General features: G+C 43.8%; 1 pseudogene; it reads left to right on the top strand.

The window, feature by feature from the left end:
* LOC122884551 overlaps window positions 1-21,270 on the top strand; it is a 67,462-nt pseudogene that overhangs the window by 6,394 nt on the left and 39,798 nt on the right.

Genomic DNA, 21,270 nt, shown 5'->3' on the forward strand with positions numbered 1-21,270 from the left:
TCCAGCGGCTTCTCATGCATCAGGAAGTAGGAGCTGGCTGCCCTGGGAGCCTGGATGGATTACCAGAGCTACTGCTGTCTGAACTCAAACTCACACACACACAGACGAGGACACAAACACGCAGACAGACAGACACCCACACACAAGCGTACGTCCTCATACGCACGCATGCTGCTTGTATGTTGTTTATGCTTTTATACTTGACAGTCATGGTGCATCATATACAAGAAAAGTACTGAGGTGTTTAGAACAATGTCAGAAGCTTTTTGCTGCTGTATCTGGTACCGAGTGGATTGCTTAATTTATTAGTCAAGTGCATTTGTTAGTGAAAGGATGATTACATTAACATATAACTTGAGATGTCTACTTTGCCTAATTTCTGCTGCTTTTATGTTTGCTTTGTGTCGCTCTGCTGCCTTTTGCTGCTTAGAGTTTCGCACACCATTGTTCTTCAATCTGTGGGACAAAACATGTAACATAAGTACAATAAGCAAAATGAATGCATGGAGAATTAAAGTCAAGAAGAGGGGTGGGAAAAAAAGAACAGGGAAAAAGAAGCGGATGGATATTGTAAGCTCAACTGGCTCAGGGAGGGCTCGGATTTTCATTGTGATGAGTCTGAATAGGAGTAGAGTATCCCTTTCCTTGCACAATGAGCGGCTCTGTTGAAACACAAAAGCATATGTTCCTCATTAGACCCTCCCATTGTCTCCATGTCGTAACTATGAGCCCGTCAGCTCACCCTAACAGACCCACACAGGTTCCCAGTGACTGAAGGAGGCTTGCAGAGAGGGGTGCTTGTGAAAGGTTGCAGGGTTTAGCAAGAGTTACGGACACGACCAGAGCACACTGTAGGCTTGCTATGTGAGATTATTTACCGCAATTACTTGACTATTCCCGCTGTGCATATGGGTAAGCTTTTAGTTAAAGCTTCCATGTTTTACAGCCATTTCTGTTACATCTGTCATTTTCTCATGCACATCATTACAGGCACCTGTGCTGCGGTCGCTGCTGGCAGAAACTGATTATTTCCAATTGAGTAGAACATAGTTGAGTGACATAAACCTAGAGGAGAGGTTTGATTGTTGAATCAGGCATGTCTCATCTGTCTACCATTACAGTATGAAAACCAGCTAACACTGCCACATTTCCTAGAGAAACAGTAGCATGGCCGAACCTTAAGAAACAGATTTGGAGTGAATCATTGATGGCGTTCATTCGCTGTAACATTTTCCCAGATGGTAAGAGGGGAAAGCGCACACAGCTAGCTGGCATCTAGCAAGACATTAACTGGCGTTCCCATGGATCTGGCATATCCAACGGAGTTTGGGAAACTTATCATTCCAAATGTGTCCTATTTTCCTGCGGTCAAGCCAGACATCTGTTTACCCTATTTTCTCTCAGAGTTTTGATACAGATTCTCACTCAGATTTCTGAAGAGGAAGGATTCTCTTTAAAAAAAAGTTGGTTAGATATAGGCCCAACAGCTGTCACAAAGTTTCAGCACTGCTTGGTCTTTAAATATTTCAGCACTTACATTTGATGCCCTTGCATTATTCATACTCCTTTTTGGATGAAGAAAGGCCCTATTTTAGTTGCATTTGGGTAGGTTTTTATGTGTTGTGACTCAAATTTCAATATCTTTTGGGAATGTGGGTAGATAATTTGCTTGACAAAAAAAATCCATTGTCTTTCAGTAGTGTGAGCATAATTTTTTCTTTCTTCCACAACAATTCAGAAAATAAAAATTTCAAAGTCAATTGGTACTTATATGAAATAAAAGAAACAGTAAATTTATCTAGTGACTAATACACACTGTTGCTATGACCGCATCACTTTGCAATTCGGTATAATCATCTCTCCCCTTTATATATCCAGCAGTGCTACAGATGTCATATTTATAAGTTAATGGTGCCTTAAAGTAAGTGGGGGTGTAGGTTTATTCAGTCGGTAATTTGAGTCTTTAGAATTATAGTGATGAGGTACCCAATATCTGATTAGATGGTTTTCCCATTTACAGTGCATGTAGTGTATAGCCAAACATAACTCAATTTGCGATGACTCTCCTGGTCTGGTATCTGTCTTCACTCTCTTGCATATTGACTTTGTCTTCTCTTGTGTGAAAGATTAGATACATTGTTCAGGCTTACACATGGATTTTGTAATAAGACAGCACATGTTGTTGAAAGAGGAAAGAAAATGACTCATTCTGTGTGTCAGGGTTCAAAGGTCACATTTTACTCTGAGAGGCTGGCGAAATTTATTCAAGTAGAATTGAGACAGACAGAGAGAGAATGTGATGTTAGTGTGTATTGTACCCATATATGAATTTTGAATTTAATGTATGTTCATACAGTTTAACATCCTGTGTCAATTTACGCTGCCATTCACAAACGGATTCTGGACCAGATCTAAATATGTCAGCTCCATTTATTCCAGCGGCTACGGCACTCCCTTTCACTTCCTGTCACAAAGGTCAAAGAGCACTGACCTTTGGAGTGCAGCCCAGCCACTGAATAATTCATGACATTGACTTGTTTTTTCCCTTATTTTTCTCCTTGTCTCTTTTTTTGGTCAGCACACATGGTTGTGCTGTGGGAGGCTTTTATTCATTTAGCTCATTTATAAAGGCCTCACCGCACCTGTTCGTGTGTTAATGCAATTAAAAATTGGCCTAATGTAAATTTTGCTTAGCTTTCCGTTATGTCCCTCATTAGTGAGCCTGTATTTTCTAAATGACTTTGCGTTATCGTTCATTTGTGGAACACCTACGAGGTCATTTCCCAGAGTGCACTTGACTTGTTGTCAAGTTGTTTACCAGAAACAAAAGACTGCAGTCTTAGAACGTCTCACATGTGGTTCCCTCGGCCTTCTAAGAAACAAATCGGAAAATTTGTGTGCTCCCATCTGGTTTTTGCAAAACCGTGATTACCTCCAAAAGCTGAACAAATGCCAGTATTTATAAGGTCAGCCCTTTATGTGGAAATGTGATGTAAATGAGAATCAGCGAAAGGGGACATTAAACAAAATTAAATTCATTGTCTCCTTTAATGTCATTTACATTTTTGGCTAAGCCCTGGACTGTCAAAGAGGATTTCTAAAACCATTTTAATTGCACATCAGCATTGGAAAAGAGGGTGTGTTTTCACTGAGCGGCTGTCTTGATAACCTGCAAAGAGAAGTCTGTTTATGAAGTACCTAAATGACATGTTTTCACTGCATCTGCAGAGGGGCAATTAAGATGGCACTTGGTAGGTAGTGTTAATCTAGCATTGTGCTCCCACCAGCCATAATGAAAATGATACAGTGGATGGGGTCACTGTTGTTGTGATTGAGAGTTGATTGTTGCAGGTGTTCCTTCTGGATTTTTTACATTATACCGTTGAGCTGTGAGACCTGCGTTGCAATGTTTTTTTTTAGGATTTACTGTGAGTCATTTAAAGCTGTTAACTTGTATAGGAAATGCTCTCTTTCTATGTTTACACAGGCATGCAAACACCTGCGCACACCTTTTTATTTGTGGCTTAACAATATTTTCATCTCTACATTTAATTTATTGTTGTGTTTGGTGTAATTCATATGACAGATGTGAGTTTCTGACACCCATTGAGAAATGGGAGAATAAACTGGCCACCCCTGCCTAAGTCAACGTGATGTTTGAGTGAAGCCTGTCTCCTCCCGAGCCAGAGTAGGAAGAGCAGGAAGTGTTGAGAGCGAAAGCTGTACTTGGCAGCTCTCCTTTGGCTTGCACTTGCCGAAAAATGAAACCCAGACCCTCTCTGCAGCCCCAGAGCCAGAACCTCCTTCCCAGTGCTCCAACATCCAGGATTGGGTAATACTGTTCACTAAGCAAAACATTACCTCAAATTATTCTCGCCCTGTTTTCTATTCCCTCCTCCCTCATGTCGGTTTTATCGCAGTTTGTAAATGTCAAGACACGTACAAAGACGCACAGTATAAATGATATTTTCCAAATTATGCTCACATGTTTGGGTTCACATGAGTGGCGGCTGAACGTAACGTGGTGCCTGACGTTCCCGAGGGAGACCCACCTCACTAGGGTAGGATTCCCCAGTGGCATCAGCTAATGGCAAGACTTGACAACAGCAGAGAAGCCGGGGGTGTTGTGTTTTACTAGCGCTGAGCAGGGGTGATGACTTTAACATGTGTGCAGAGAAAGACGGAGATGTTTGTGTGGTGTGTGTGCATGTGTTTTGTGTGTGTCTCTTGCATGTATGTGTGTTTGTGCACTTGTGTGTGTGTGCTGTGCTAAAGAGAGAGGTGTGCAGTACAAAAGAGTGGCGCGGGCCAACAGAGCGACGGATTCGGCTCCAGCTTGACGGCAGTGAAAGACGAAACATGGTTCCACATGTGTTGAGAAAGAGCAGTCCATCTGTCCATGGAGACATCCCCTCCCCCCTTCACCACCCCCTTCTCTTTCCCTCTCTCCTTCTCTTCCTCTCCTTCTCTTGCTCTCCTCTCCCCCCACTCTTTACTCCCCTGGTTCACTGCTGACAGAAACAAGGCCAGAGCTGGGGTGATGGGATGAATGCTGGGCCAAGAGCAACACTGGACCTTGTATACACACAGTTACACACACACACACATACACACACAGACACAGACGCACGCTGAAGAGAAATAAGAAAAGGTTATCAAAGATTATTTTTTTTTGGTGTATATGTTGTTTATAAGTTTACTATCTTCAGTTGTATTCACTGACTTGGTTTAGCGCTGTGTTAATGAGATTTAACTCTGGCTGTGGGGCAATATAAGTGATTTATTTTGATATTATGAAAGAAAACAATCTATTAAGATTTATTCAGTTTTCCCTGACACACTGCTGCAATAAGCCACCATGGTGAAAATCTTACATTATTGAAATTAAATCTGAAGTGAATAAAACATGCCACTCTTTCTCAAATATTTAGCAGCTCTCCTTTATAATTAAACTTCGTGGCTGTTTTGAAGATGTTGTTTGGTTTCTTAAAGCATTAATGACGCAGGAGCTTTGTCAAACAGCTCCTGATTCTGTGAATCACATTTAGGTCACTCAGACCAGTGTTTTTTTAGCCATTTTTTCTATTGAAAAAGGGTCTCCTTTCTTTCTCTTGGCATGTTCTCACTCCCATTCAATCCTTATTAGGTTTCCCCTAATTGTCAAACAAACTGTTGGGTCAACCTCAGTCGTATCTGGCCGTAAAACAGCACATTAGGCCCTGGTGAGGGATATATGTGGTATTTCATCGGAGACGGAGTAATGCTGGGGTTTTATGGTTAAGTACCAGTTCACGCCCACGCCATTTGTTTCGCATTAGAGTGGAGGTTTTGTAAATCAGATCAATATGTTCGCTGAGATGTGATTCCTTGTCGGGATCTCCCGAGTCGTTCTTTCCTCAAGTATTTTTCTTAAGGGACTGGTTGTCGATGCACACTCCTCCACTCCCCCTCCCCTCCCATCCTTCCCCTTTTCCCTACCTCTGTCAGTCCCTCCCTCCATCTCCACCTCAATCTATTTCCATTTTCTGAATGTAGCAATTTGTAGTGTGACACAGGCAAGATTAGGATGGGAAGCAGTCTGAAGATTTCATCGGACATGGTCCTGCTCCCGCTGGTGTGAGGTCACAGGACAAAGATGGGAGAATTCAGGGATAGGGTCATCAGTTACCTCGGGGAAACGAGCTGGTCTGCTGGCTGCTCTGTTGGCCCCAGGGGTGCCTGGGATGTATCGGAGGAGAAGCCCCAGAGAAAGAACCCTGAACCAGTGTCATTTATTAAAAGTGACAAGTTATTTCTAACTATAGCTCTGTTTTTATTGTTTTACAATGCTGTCATTTGGAACAGTGCCCCTCTCTTCAGGAATCACAAACAAGTGATGAATGAACGAGGTGACCTGATTTTTTAACATACACACATGCTTGATGCACTTTGGCGTCACGTCTGTGCTGTTAAATTATATTATATATTTTGTTGCCGTGCTTAAATTAAACAAACGTGCAGGTTTAATAAAGATCAACCATATGATAAGTGTAATGAAAATATTTCACCATTCACCAGTTTTCTCCAGGACATTTGTTCAGTAAATTAATAACAGCTTACAGTATGAATCTCAAGCTGACCTCCATATAATCAGTACCAGAAGTTCCACAGAACATGACCACACTATGTATGTGTGCATAGAGTGTAGAGCTTCAGTGTCTATTTTAGTGTTTGAGTTGGTTGGACTTTCATTCTGGAGTTTCTTTATTAAAAAACACATCAGTCATGCTAATAATGGAGTTTTTATTCAATGTTTGACCAATGCTCTTCACTGAGGGTCACTGAGGTACTCTGCTCCCCCTCTTTTTTTTACTGCCTGCCCCAACTGCGTTAATGATATATGACAGAAATTTCCTTGAGCTGGTTCAGTGGCAAGAAAGGTCCTGGCTAGTCTATATCAATCCATCTGACTTATGTTCCCATGTCTTGAATTACCGCTTGATGGAAACCTGCTGTGGGCTTCTCTTGCCAATTGAAATCAGATCTCCTCCACAGCCTGGTGTGATATTGATCCATATTCAACACCCAGGCAGCCGATCGATCAGTATTGATTTACAATAAAAAACACTCCTCTGCTTGTTCAGCACTGCGATCGATACTTTAAAGCAAAGGGAAAAAAATATTTAAAAAGAAGAAAAATGGGATTGTGCTTTTTACCATGCAGTGACCAGCTGGAATATATAAAAATGTGAGGAGATGCTTCATTTCATTGGAGGAGTATGAGTTTAAGTGACCAAACCTTGACCACACAGGCAACCAGCAACCATGTCCGCAGTGAACAATGATCCTCTACCGCCATGTGAGACAAACCAATAAAAATGGTTTAACAGGATGACACTTCTATAAGGACTCATTTATTGAAGGAGGTGTGTCTGTTTCTGAATTAGTGGCACATCTGCACTGCAATGGGGAGTGCTAAAACTGTCATATCAAATGTATCTGAAAATTGAAATGGAATGCTAAAAGTGGTGGATCAAGCCCGAACACTTTAGCTTGATTTCGGCGTGTTAACAGGATGACATGATTTCCTGTGGTTTTGATATTAATTTGTCTCTATCCTGACGGCAAACGCACACACATGCCGGGCCTCTGCCTCCCACACGGTCATCATTAGGGCCCGATACAATGTCAAACACACTGGAACAGACTAAGGCGACCCATTCAGCTACAGTCCAGATCCACTTTTCTCCCTGTCACATCTTAGTCCTAATCTCTCGGACTTCCTCCCCTCTGCCAAATAACTGTTCCCATCCAGCAGGTCCCAGCATTGGCCCGGGCTGCCAACATCTGAAAGTTATTATCCCCAATCTCTGACATCCAGGAGTTTACAGTTATATAATGATGGGGAAAACCACATGTCCCCAGAGGCAGAGAACATTTTTGAGATGCCTCCCCATCTGTTTTGGGGGAGCTGCCCATTTTGGGCCAAACTCAGAATGGCAGGCAGGCAGATTTTCTCTTGGTAATTTTTATTTTCTACCACTGGAACAGGCCAGTCTGGGAGTCATTATATGGGGTGATAAAGCAAATCCAATTGGGTCAGGTTCCCCTCCGCACAGTGCTGGTGGCACCAGCTCTCCCTGCCTCACTGCTCGTCCCTGACTGTGTAAGTGGTGGTTGTTTGTTTGTCCTAGAGAGGCTGGGCTGGGGGACTAATGCAAGCCCGGGGGCCAGCCAGGTCGGAGGCGACGGTAAACCCGAGCTGCCTGGTGTAGCAGTGCTCCCTCGCTGCTGGCTCGGCCTTGTTTGGACTGCAGCTCCGGTTTGCTTTCTTAGAGGGAAGCTGAGCCTCCGTAATCATTGAGCCTTTCGCTTGGGTGGGGAGCACAGCCGAATACAGAGGGAGTGATGACATAGGTCCGCAGAGGCCTGGCCAGGTCCACCCCTGCTGCTCTTAGCATATTTATTTTCTCTTCTCATTGTATGGTTTAAGTCACACCATATTATGTTCGGACCTTATGCACGTGCATAGGCACTCGGTGATGTGATGAGGTGCATGGCGTAAAGCTGTAGGTTTTGTTTTTACTAATAACGCCGAGGATTAGTGACTTGCTGACCTCAGTGTAATCTTTATTAGTCTGTTATACATATACTCTAGTTATGAAGCAGCCCTAACTGATGTGAGAGCAGTGACACAGACATGCATTTCAGGACAACACAAAGGGGGAAACTAACTAAATTACATGCTATTATTAAATCAGTACATAACAGATTGTTATGTGTAGATGACTATATGTTTCTGCTAAAGCATTCCAAAATATTACAGATTTAGATAATTTAAGACCTCCATCTTGCCCTCTGGGCACTCCTCAGAAATGTATTATTCAGCATCACCACTCTGTTCTGTTTTGTTACGTTATTGAAATGGGTTGTCGATTCGAATAGAGTCAACCTGGTGGGCCAATCTCATTGTAGCCAGTGGAGAGTGAAAGCCATCTCTGCAGCAAAGGCTCACCAGAACACACACAGAGATTGGACGAGGGGGGCAGTGAGAGCGAGAGTGCCTTCTCCAGATGGAGATCCCAGATATGGGGGAAAATGTCCGGGCCATTTTCCAGGGTTTCCATAATGGGAATCTACCCCTTGCTTGCTTATTAAGTTGTGCACACAAGGAGGAGTGAGGAGAGGGATGGAGAGGAGAGGAGATAAGGGCAGGCGAGGCGAGAGATGGACAACCTGCGCGCCGTCACCTCTCTGTTGTAAGTGTCAAGCAGACCCTGTTGGAGAAATCACAGGTCATGTGGATAGATGATTGTCAAAGCACCACATTGATATAAGGGCTTTCTTTTTTTCTTTGAGCCACGGAGGCGCATGATAAGATTTGTTTTTGTTTTCTGTTGGAGAGGGAGAAAGTATGACGTCTGGGTCAGGAAGGTCGGCTCAGGGAGTCACAGGGTCGCAGCCTTTTTGGTACCTGAGTAACCTCACATGGCTAAGCCATTTCTCAAGCTCCCTGAAATGATGGCAGGGTGTGGAGGGGAGGGGGTAGGTTGAAGGGGTGGGCAGGAGAGTGATCTATCAGCGGCAGCAGCAGACATGGAGACAGAATAGCAGCTACTGCAGCTAAACAGAGTGAGACAGATAGGCAGAAGTCTCTCATACGTAACACCAGGAGCTTTAAGAAGACAGCGCTGAGTGTTATGGATGCTTGACACTGACCTCTTATACAGAGATGGTGTATTTATCAAGGTTGTAGGACAATAGTGTATTTGTTTGTAAATTATTTAGTTCACTGGGTGAGATGCTACTTTCCTCACACTTGCCACTTTTGTAAGATAACAACAATCTGTTTCTATTCTCCCTTTTGCGCGTCTCGTTAGATGTTTCCTACAAGGCTCAGAATTTAGGTGATCATATTTTGAAAACTGTCAGTTCTATCAAGTCGAATCTACTTTAAAAAGAGAAGAGGAAAAAAGCTCTGAAGCTTACATTTTTCTCGAAGAGAAATATTTGTGTACAGATAGACCTGTCATTCTGTGAAACAACATTCATGATTCTTTTATTGGTGCTCAGCCATCACCCCCTCTTTTCCTCTGTGGAAAAAAGGGCTAGTCTACAAAGTGGCTTTTTGCCGTTTGAGAGAAGTAAACTTCATCAGGTCGACGGCGAGGTGTGCTTCACATGTCACTCAGTCGAGCTCCCTCCTAATGAAATGCTGCATACAGATTTCTGCCTGCGGGCTCAGGGGGATAAGACCGTGGTAACAGAATGAAACAAACCCCTTCCCATTCCCTTCACTCACACACATACAAACACACGCACATGCAAAAACATACAAAGACAAACACACATTCATACAGCCGTACACACACACTCTCTTGCTGGAGAGCATCCATGTGAGGAGATCCAAATCTGCAATTTATTCAAATATTGATATTTCTACTTGTCAGGAGAAAGGTGCCTTGAAATTTCCTCTGAGTACTCCTGTCAAAAAAATAGCAGGAAATATGTCAGATAATTCATAAATGGAGTTCAGCGCTGCAAAGTCAGTTGGGAACAGCAAAAAATATATATGCTTGTCAATGAAGAATAGGAGCAATATTACAGAGCCTGCTGCTCATTCTTCCATGATGTCAAGCAAACAGCTTTTGTAGGCCCATAAGTGTATGTTTCACAGTCTGCGTGTGTATTTGTGTATATGCATGTATATTTGTATATGTCCCTGTGTATGTACATGTGTATGTATATTTATGCATGTGAATGTGTGTGTGCTTTGGCTATGTTGTGACTCCTACTTAGATGTGTTTGTTATCTTTTTCCATCAAGACAGGCCATTTCCCATCTTGAAGCAGCCAATGGGAATTTGTCCTTTTTTTTTTTTTGCAGAGGTCCGTAACCGGACGCTGGCCTCCATGTGGTTTGAATTAGGGCCCCCGAAACTGTGAAGGACGCCTCGAATGACGTGAGGCACTTGCAGACCAAATTCCATTCTGCTGAATGGTGGAGAAAAGAGCTCTCCGGAATCCTCCGAGATTTTTTGGCTCAGGCCCGCCAGCGATTAAAACAGGGCGGAAACCAATAACTCAATGAATCATGGGGCAACGTCCCATGAAATCTCTCACTGCTCTGTCACACCCTCATGCAAACCCAAATCAACTCGAACTCTGCTGATTAGTCTTTTTTCCAAAGTGAAACAAAAAAAGAAATCGGACAAAAGTCTTGTTCTTTTCTCCTGGTTATTGAACATAACTTTAAACACTTTCAGCAGAACAGGCACTCTCCCCCATGCCTCCTCTCTCTGTTAGTTACCTCCATTTTGACAAAGTGTGGGCTTCCTGATGATGCATCGCTTGACCATGTTGTGCCAAGGCAAGACAGAATAGGACTCCACATATCTACTGCGGTCATGTGATGCCATAGTTCATAGCAGTTGATGAGATGCAGTTTGGCACAGCTTGGGACCCATCTGGGAGATGCAGATACGCAGACAGGAGAAGTATTTTACAGCAATGCATCTGCGCGCTTGAAGAGCTATTTAGCATATGCTGCTATACGAGAGAATTTGCTTTGCTGTTGCCAGCTGCAGATTAGTCTTCATTTCTCAAAAATCCGACAGAACAGCTGATCCATTGTCGTAGACGGCGAGCATTGACTAAAATAATGTTTCGTGTTAATGCAGCATGTTATTTAATATTTTACTTAATTACTTCTGCATTATGTTAAAATATTTTGTTAAAATAATACAGGAAAAACTAAGTCTATTTCCAGTTACTCTTGTATCAACAATAACAATGTCAAGCAGTGCAGTAATGCTGCTGCCAGCACTGGCCGGTTTGTTTCTGTTAGCTCTAGCAGAAGTCAAAGCCCATGCTGCTGCTCTAACTCAAGTGGCTGATATGTTAGGCCATCTAGGGCATGGCAGGCAGTTGACAGTCCATGCAGCCTGTCTACCCACAGGACATCTCCACATAGTGTGTCCACAGCGGGGCCAGTGCTGTCATCTGGGCCCACTATGGACCAGTGCTCTGCTGACAGTGAGAGGGTAAACGTTTACCACCTCAATCCCCCATTAACTCGGTGAAGGCGCTTCGATCCTCTGTGAAAATAATGATATTGATTGGAGCTTGGCTCTACAAACGAAATGGTTGCAACTAAAAGAGGGATGGGCCCTTGCATTAGAATATGGGATTTTCGAGGATAAAAGAGTGTTTGGATCTTGTTATATTTTTCCTCTCCTCCATCTCCCTCTAGCTTTCCCCCACCTCCTTGTCTCCTCTCTTTCTGCATTTTTATGTGCGCGCATGTAGTGTGAGAGCCTGCGTGTCTCCTAAGATTACCCTCCGCTATCCCCGCAATCAAACAACAAATGACAACATCATTGCTCAGGCCTTTCAAAATACGACACAAAAAGTGTGTTGTAGCTACATTAACTTGCAACAACCCCCTAATAGACCCTTGTGGGTTTTGTATCTCTCCGCCTCTCTCTCCTCTCTTCTCTCTGCTAGGCTGTCACATATCCACCCCCCTCACAGTGCGAGCCTCCGAGCCTCGGTGGAGATCAGGAGCTCCCTGTCGGAGGTGCTTTGTCACGTAGCCCAGGGAGCGTGGAACTCACCCAGAGCTGTTGAACAAACACAAGCACAGGGGCTGTCAATAGCAGCTCCGCAAACTAATTGCCTGTCAAATGAACCACCCTCGTTAAGCTGCCCTCACACACACACAGACGTGCGTGCACTGTGACATTCGTACGCTCACACAAACATGCACACACACCCACACACAGAGCCGATTTGATTCAAAGAGTAGTGATACCTTGTTAAAAGAAAAGACACACGAGTGGCACTTCTCTGTTTGCAGTCTTGTTTCTGCAATCGTTACTGGCGTGTGTAGTGCAGTCACCGTGAGATTGCCATTTTGTTATTATTAAGGGGAACATTGTATAGAGTAGCTGATGTAATCCAAACACATCCCACACACCCTACAGTACATCAGCTGGCGTAATATTTCAGTTTTTAAAACCACTCATTAGATGGTAGCAGAGCTCCATACGCCAAATGTTATTGTTTTTGTGTTTGTTTTGCTTTTTTTTCTGTAGTCATTAGGCAGTAGCAGTGGAGTGCCCAGCGCCTTGTCTGGGTGCCTGTAACAGTGCTGTCGGATTGACACAGCTGGGGAGAGCAGCTTGAGGCTGCACGCTCAGGAATACACAGGGGTGTTCAAAGCCCCTCTCTGAATCCTGATCAGAGCGCTGCCCCGGCCAACTGATGGCCTATTAAATATACATGCGCAGAGGTCAGAGCTGGAGGTCCCGGCTTCCTCCCAGCCATGTGCACTTAAGCGGAAGGGCTGGGCAACAATAAAACCTCCTCTCGCTCCAGCGAGCTCTCCCCTGACACCCTCACCTCCAGTGTGTACGTCAAGTACAGTGCTCACCTAGTGCTATATTACAACTGCCTTTGTGAAAAGGCCAAATGATGCATTTTTTACATGGTTATTATATATTTATATTCAATAACACCAAGGACCACTCTTGCGTCTGTCTCTCGTGTTTTTTTTCTATTGTCACTGATAGTCTTGCTCGATACAAGCGTACACAGAGTTTGAAGTGAGTTCACATCCCTCGTCTTTGTAGTTTACCAGAGATTGAGACAAGGAGGTAGAGGGAAGAGCCCCATAATGGCCAGTCATGATTAACATATTCAGAGTGACACTCTCTCTGTGTTCGTTCGTTAAGCCTGGTCTGTCTGACTAATAAAGTGGAGCGGCAGTTTATCAATTAACCCAGCACTGAGCCATTTGTGTAGGGGATAACGCTCGCGCTGGGTATCATGGTGATCCAGTTTGGTGCCCTTTAACCTCTATGAGTGTCCAGCAAGGCAGGACTGTGTGACAATGACAGCAAGACACACAAGTCCACAACTGGAGATCCACTAAACAGGATTTGCGCCTGCTGTTCGCCGGCAAAATGCAGAGAAAAGGGTGTGGATTGATTGGGTAATAGGATCATGAAAAAAGATCTCTACAAACTAACATTGGGGGTTTTCAGCATTCTCAGACTTCACATAGATCATAGCAAACAACTTAGTGCTGTCTCTATTAAAAGAAGCCCTCCCCTGCCATTATCTTTCCCCCCACTGCTCCTTCCTCCATTTCACATTGTTTGTGTTCATTAAGACATGGGCGACCTGCCTTATCCACACATCAGACCTAGCTCTCAAGAGTAATTGCGATGGTCTTGCAGAGGATAATGTGGTTTAAACTCAGTATAGACTGTCTATTAGGAGAGACATGATGGCAACCACAAATAATAAAGAACTATTTATTCCTCTCTCTGTGACGCTAACTAGGTAACATATCAAGCCAACACCGCTAAGGGTCTCTCTTACTGTCAGATATGGCACCCTTCATCCATTCCCAATGGCCCTTGCCTCGACATTTCTGCTCTTGATTTTCTACATGAGCTTGGTCATAAATGCACACACACCTCATATATATTTGATAGTTAATATTTATCCTCACTAGGGAAGTGCACTTTACATGTGGTAACATACGATTACCTGCAATTCTTATAGCAAAGAAACAAAATCGATATGGATATATAATTCATGACGGAGGGGCTATCCGTTTTTATGGCTCTCTATCCAGGCTCATTAAAGTTTTATCGTAATTGACTGCAAGCAAGAGTTTTTAAGGCATGTTTCTCCCTCACTTTCTACCTTTAATAATTAAGTAAAGTTTAATTGGTTGTATTTTGAAGCACCTAGTGAATGATAGGAGTCTCCCAAATTCAGAACCATGAATTATAGAGTATTATGTTATGCATTAACCTGTCAGTTTGTTAATTTGTTAAGGCAGAAAAGTATGGTCTCAACCCCCCAAATCACATATCGAATAACTGGCCGGGCACTTCAAAAAATTCCTTTTTATGTCTTTCATTGCTGTGTTAATGTAGTGACATGACGCTGTCACTCAGAATGCTCCCATCAACCGCCAGCCCCAAATCGACTCCGCTGATTGGTGGTCAACTTGTTCTCTTGAAGGGAGATTGACAGACGGAAAATTGCACTCTCAGATTTCACCCTTCATTCGTTGCAGTTGTTCTTCCACTCGTCAACTCTCCGCCATGCCTGAGACAGACAGAGGCTTTATCCATTAGCTGTTGGCTTGGCGGGTGGGTGGGCAGATTGAGGCGGGATGGAGGAGGAGATGGGGGTAGGAAGACAATCCTACATTTGAGCACTCTGAGGGAAAATCAATCATGTCATCATAAGTGAGAAGTATGGATGAATTTCATCAGCTGGTTCCTGTCCTGTTCACGCCGCTGGCTTTCTGACTGGCCTGTCCCTCTGATTGGCATCCTCAATGACCCTTAAATCCGGAAAAGGAGAAGATTTTGAAAACACTTTAATAAGAGAAATCGGACAGTAGTTTCAGGGTCACAATTTCCCACATTGCCTGCTGCTACACTGTGGGAAACCTCAAGTGGTTTCTCTTGACAAAGTGGTAATAGATTTACCGTATGATTTTGTGCCAAACCAGCATTAGTAAGAAAATGTTTCTCAACTATTTTCCATCCACAGCAGATATGATGAAGTGTTAAAAAGGGCAGCACTCTGCCACTGAAAATTTCTTTTATAATATTTCCCATCATCTCACAAGGTCACCGATGAGCACTAAAAGCATCATAGGTAGAGGGTGTAAAGCAATCAAAAATAGTTGAACGTGAAGACATGGAAATCACAGATGAGAAATTGACAGCCGTTTACAGCCTTGTTGTTGATGTGAGTGACAGAGTGAGGGAGAAAGTGAGAGGGAAGGAGTGAGAAGGAGAGGGAAAAAGGCAGAGTTAAAGTGGTGATAAATTTAATGGAAAAATCAAATACAAAACAAATTCATTCCTCTAAACTTGATGCTTCAGTCGTTCTTTTCTTGGCCTGTGCTAAGCCTTAGAATAAACTGTCACTCCTTATCGATCGCATCTGAATTGTTACCGAGATTTCTGAAAAGTAGTCTTGACACACACCCCGCGAATAGTAATCTTGGGAGATGAGAACATCCTGACTGAACAGCTAACACCCCTGACTTAAAATAAAAGAGGCTTTTCTTTTCTCCCTTTTTCAAATCCAAGCTAATACACTTTGGTGAATTACAAATTCAGTGATAAATATGTTGGGATGAAAGATGTGCCCTTGTCGGATTTTATTGTCTTTGCTGGAAACTGTGAATGAAGGGGGGGCTTACAATTTTGTCATGGGGAATGTTTATAAACAGCAACTAAGCATGAAATGTTTGTACACGATTTGTTTGCCATTTGTGATGGAGATGACATGATCAAAAAATCAATTTACTTCGCATTTGATTTCCAGCAAGCTGTTAAATGACTGCTGTCGACAGCACCCACTGAAATTCATGTATCATGGTATGGATCATTATATTCCGATGGTGTATTAATTATGGCTATAGATAGAGAGCTCTGCTGTGAGCAGTAGCCTAGCTGCTGTGTGCCAGAGGGAGCTAGCCTGAGGAGGAAAGCTCTGCTTGTATCCACTCATCCCTCAGCTGACAGGCCTGCTCCAGGAGAAAAGGATTTCTCCGGATTGAGTGCCATTTTCTCTTCTTTAACAAGGAAATTAGTGTGTAAAGGAGATCTGTCAGGATAAAGTGCAGCTTGACTGCTGCCGCCCTCCCCTCCTCTCTGTCTTTCTTTCCCGCCCTTCCTTCCCTTCCCCATCCTGTAGCTCTCTCCACCTCTCTTTTGCTTTCTCTCCCTCTATCTGCCCCTCTCCTTCCTCTCTCTTTCTTTCCCTTCTCCCTCACTCAATGGCTCCCTCAGGGGATCTTCCTTGAGCATTAGCAGAACACATCCAATGTCCCAGCTACATGATTTCATGATATGATTTGTACCGGGGATTTGCAATAATCCGCAAATAAAGTTGAAAGTGAATGACTCTCAATAAGAGACGCAGACAAGCAAAACCAAACCTTTTAAGATTTTCTTTATCTTTAATGGCATGAAAAATGAATTTGTTTTGCATTACATCACAACAATTTAGCAATGGCCTGAGTATGTTGTTTTGTCTTTGGCTTTTATGATCATGATTAATTCCTGCACAGGAACCTCAGTGATATACATAATGCATCATTCGCTCATTTAAATGTTCAGTTCCTCTGCAGTTGCAGAGAGCTTGGTAGCTCATTACACATTACCCATGTGTGTCTGGGAGTTTGAGTGTGCCAGCTACTCACTTGTAGTCAAAGATACAGTATCTGCTGCTTTAGCAGGATGTCACGAATTGACTATGCGATTAAACTCAGGTGTCATCTCCACTACTCCAGCTTCATTCACCTCATGTTAGTCCCCTTATTTTGTCTCAACATTAGTGAGAACTAACTTTTCACCTCGAGTAGATAGGCAGGGATGAGCCCCACTTGCACATTTTAATAAGTCTGCTTCAAAGGTGTAGGGTGAGAAAAAAAATCAAAACATCCTGGGTTAATTTGAAATGTACTCTGCATCTGTGATGGGAAACAGCCTCACAGGTAAGTAAGGGAGACAATTAGGGAATATCCGTAAGTGCAGGAGCTGCATACTAAAAAACGCAAATCACTATTTCCCCATCTGGCCCCTACTGTGCCGAGAACTGCAGCTGAGGTCCGATTTCACCCGTCAATCACGGCGCCTCGCTGTGGGGTGTGTGTCCTGGTGAGAGAGCCTACCCCCAAGTCATTAGCACACACAGTCAAACTGTACTGAGAACTGCCCTGCACCGCTCTGCTCTGCACCACGGTTTAAATATCCCCAGCCTGTGACAGGATCAGTTTAGCGATCTGTAGGATTGATCTCCTCTTTAAAGTTTTGCCTGAGGCGACTCTAATTGGGAACGAGGCTGCCTCCCACTCCCCTCACTCCCTTAACTGTCAGTCTTGGCTTTGTTTACTGAGGACATGCCCAAACCTATTTACTCAATAATGAGGAGACGTGGTGGGGATGCTGCTGATCACATTGAGGCCCCCAGCGGGACTTCTGCATGCTGGGAAGGGCGGGAACATCATTTTAGACTTTTTGAGCTGGTGAAAGTTAGCCTACGCTGTCGCTATAATATGGTGGATATTTTTCCTCCTTGTATTCTCATATGGCTCTCATTCCTTGATTTGCAGAGCACTTGTCTACCTCAGGGAATTTATTGTTTTTTCTCTGTCATACCATGCAGTTAGCTAAAATAGAACAGTATTTAAAAAACAAAGCACAAGTAGTACCATTTTACACTTGTAATATCCCCTCCATATGTTTTATGCCATCTAGAAATGATTAAAGCAGACTGAAAGCCCACTCCAAACATGTGAGGTATCGCCAATGCCTTGCTGTGGAGTGGACTATTCATGACTGGAGTGCTTTTGCCTATTGGGCCATTTCCTTGTCTCTTGTAGTGAATTCCTCAGATTCTCACTCTCATTTAGGTTGTTTTCATTTGCACTGACTGACAAAGCCTTTGGTGTGGATACCGAGGCAATAGAGTCCATTGATGCCCATTGGGATTATGAATGATGAAGTGGAGAAGCTGCCGCTATCAGAGGGACACAACACTGCTCTTAATAGAAAAGCATTTAGAAAGGCAGCGGGGAGGAGGTGGTGGTGCTGGGGGCTTTCTGACACTCGACTGATAAGAGGCAGCTCTTCAGAGGTGGTAGTGTGTACAATGAAACACGCTGATGGGGATACAATGACACACATGTTGCGTCTGACAGGCAGTGATTTAGACGTGGGGTAAAAAAAAAAAAAACCTGGACTACACAACAGAGAGTTTCATGACGCGATACCCTCGATACAGAATTTTCTTGTGAGGCTGCCTGTGCATGTTTCTACTTATTGGTTTGATTTGCGGGAAAATGCATTGTCATTACTCATATCCGGCCCTGACAGATTGAAGAGGGACAGGGAAAGGGAGAGAGAGGAGTCAGTAGTGTAGTGGCACGGGAGTGAAAGAGAGATATGCAGAAAGGGAGAGCTGTCAGTTTGAGGAATGAGTCTGATAAGAGGAAGGGACTCGGCAGATGGGCAGAAGAAACCGGCAGCACACTTCTCAATTAAACATGTAAATACCAAAAGCAGGCAGTGATGGAGATGAGAAAGTTAAATAAACACAGCACCGTGCTGTGATTACAAGCTCAAAACACCACCACCTTTGCCACTTTTTTTTTTGTTCCAGCAACTCCAAGGAACTCTTAAATCCAGCTAAACCTCTGCTTTAACATATATTTCATTTTTTTCTTTTTGTTTTTATCAACTCCTGTGGCTAAATTGATTCATGCAGAGTCAGAATCTTTGGGAAGTTGCACGCCCACCAGGAAATCTTGATATAGATCTAATTGAGCCATTCATCCATTCACTTCTTCCTTTGTTATAATATTTTTTCTAATAATTGTTGTCCATCATTTTTACATACGTGTCCCCCCCACGTGCACCCTGCTGTGAACTACAGGGAGTGTCTTAAATACTTCTGTAGGCAGTGTCCCTGACATTAATAACAATGAGTTTGGCATAACCACAGTACATTCTTAGGGAAGATTCACAGTTTGACATTCAGCCCAGATGCTATCTCGGAGCCTCAGTGTTTAAGACCGCAGAGAAGACAGACATCTGTCACTTGTTACCTTTGAAGTGAATAAGAGAGGGACGCAGAATAACACAGTGGACAAAAGGCCATTCTGACCACAGACCCTCAGTGTTTACAAACGGAAAGAGAGAGTGACAGGAGAAACTCAAGATGAATGGATCACTGCTGTTGATCTCTCCTCCTCATTCCATGTGCTAAGTTATTCCGAGGCTGCTACCCCAGTGGGGGGTGCAGGGAAACAGGAAGTTGAGAGAGGCAGGCAGAACGCCTCAAGGACTCTGGAGGAGCAGAGCACTGCAGCCTGCATGGGAAAAAAAACTCCCTAACAACTTACTGTACACTTCTCTAACCTGAGGTACCAAACATTACAAATGTGAACATAATCCACATTTTAATGAGTGGATGATGCTATATTAAGGCAATATTTGCAATAGTGTTGATTTCTCATGTTGAAATAGCAGGATCTATTGCATTAGCTGTTATTTGTGTAGAGTGTAGATTGAGAGTAAGTGTAAAGAAGTATATTTTGATATAATTATTAGAACAATGGCTGTATTCATTTATCTTCTGTCATGTCTCCTCAGACCTGTTTCTATTTCAGGTTGCACGTCAAGTGAGAGCAGCTATATCTGGCTGGCAATTAAGCTGGTCCTGCCTCCCCTTGATGCTTGATTAGTCCGATTGATGGAGGAGGCCATATGTGGCGGTGTCAAAACTTGGCAGCCAAGCTCCATCCTCTCAAATGAGAGGCAGGCAATAAAGAGGCAGGCTGCCCAGAGTGGGTGCATGTATGTGAGGCCTGCAGCGCCATGATTTGGGCCCCCTGATATGTAGCATTTTCTCTGGGGGTCTTGGGGGCACTGACCACTCCAGCCAAGTTCTCGTCGGGGCAGAGGTGGCCACCGGCTCGGGGTGTCACTGTACTGAGCCCTCTGGGGCACAGGCTCCAGGCAAGGTGTGGGGGTTTGTGTGTTTGTGTGTGTGTGTGTGTGTGTGTGTGTGTGTGTGTGTGTGTGTGTGTGTGGGGGGGGTTAGAAAGCTGAAAGATATGGCCCCCTTCCCAATCTCGCTCGGAGACAACAAAAAGGGAATGCTTGAGAAGGGGAAGCAGCGGGAGGAGAGCACAAAGACAAAGGCGCGGGCAAGGTCAGTCTAGCTAATGGGCCTGAGCCGTAGGCTGCCTGGGGCTAGGCACACTTCTGTTCTCTCTCACACACTGGGCCTTCAAAGACCCTTCAGTCCACCCCTCTCCTTCTCGCCTCTCTTCCTCCATCTCTTCCACTCCTCTTTTACTCTTTTTCCCCACTTCCACTGGTGACACTTCCTCCCATCAAAAGACTCTACACAGGTGCCTTTAAAAACACATTTTCTATGAAATACCTCCCAAATACTCACTGTCATCCATTGTATCAACAATTGTGATGTTAATGAATGACATTTCTCCAAACAAAAATTATTCCACACAGCATTTCCAAAATGACTGAGAAGATATTTTTCTTTCTTAAACTAAGAGGATGCAGAATTCTTCAGGTTTATCTGCTGTCACCGACCATCATTAGGTCCAAGGTGGGTCCCTGGAAGTGCTAAGAGGAATTGTTGGAAATGAGGAGGAGGTGGAGTGTTGTTGTCAGGTTGGCTGGCTGGCGTTGCTTGGCTCCACTCGAGGGCTCCTTTAATGTGCAGCGGAGTAGAATAAGTGAGTGGCTGTGGGCACCAGCTGAGCTCACTCTCGTCTTCGCCTGGTAGCTGAGGGGTGAGCCGCTGCCACCTGACACTGGGCACACGGCTCAGGGCTCCTCTTGGCAACGTGGCACAGCACACATGTCCCCTCATTTGGATGGAGATTCAGACACAACACAAAAAAGCTTTGCCTCCCCCGGTCCTCCTCCTCCCTTCCCTCCATCACATACCCACTCAGTCTCTCTTTTTCCCTCCCTGTTTTTTTCTCCCCTTCCTTTAGTTTTTGACGGCATCATAATAATCTGGGTATCTTCTTGATCATGCCCCATGTTTTTTTTTCTTTTCTTTTCTTCCTCATCTTCTCAGAGACGAGTTTGAAATTGCCTGCGTCAGGACTTTGCTAATTAAAGTCATACTTTCAAAAATGCCATAATAACTGTTAATTAGCTTGATGCTATTTTCAGCATAATTTGCTAATTAGTGGAAAACCTGTACA

Source organism: Siniperca chuatsi, linkage group LG11, assembly GCF_020085105.1.
Source record: "Siniperca chuatsi isolate FFG_IHB_CAS linkage group LG11, ASM2008510v1, whole genome shotgun sequence".
Classification (NCBI taxonomy): domain Eukaryota; kingdom Metazoa; phylum Chordata; class Actinopteri; order Centrarchiformes; family Sinipercidae; genus Siniperca; species Siniperca chuatsi.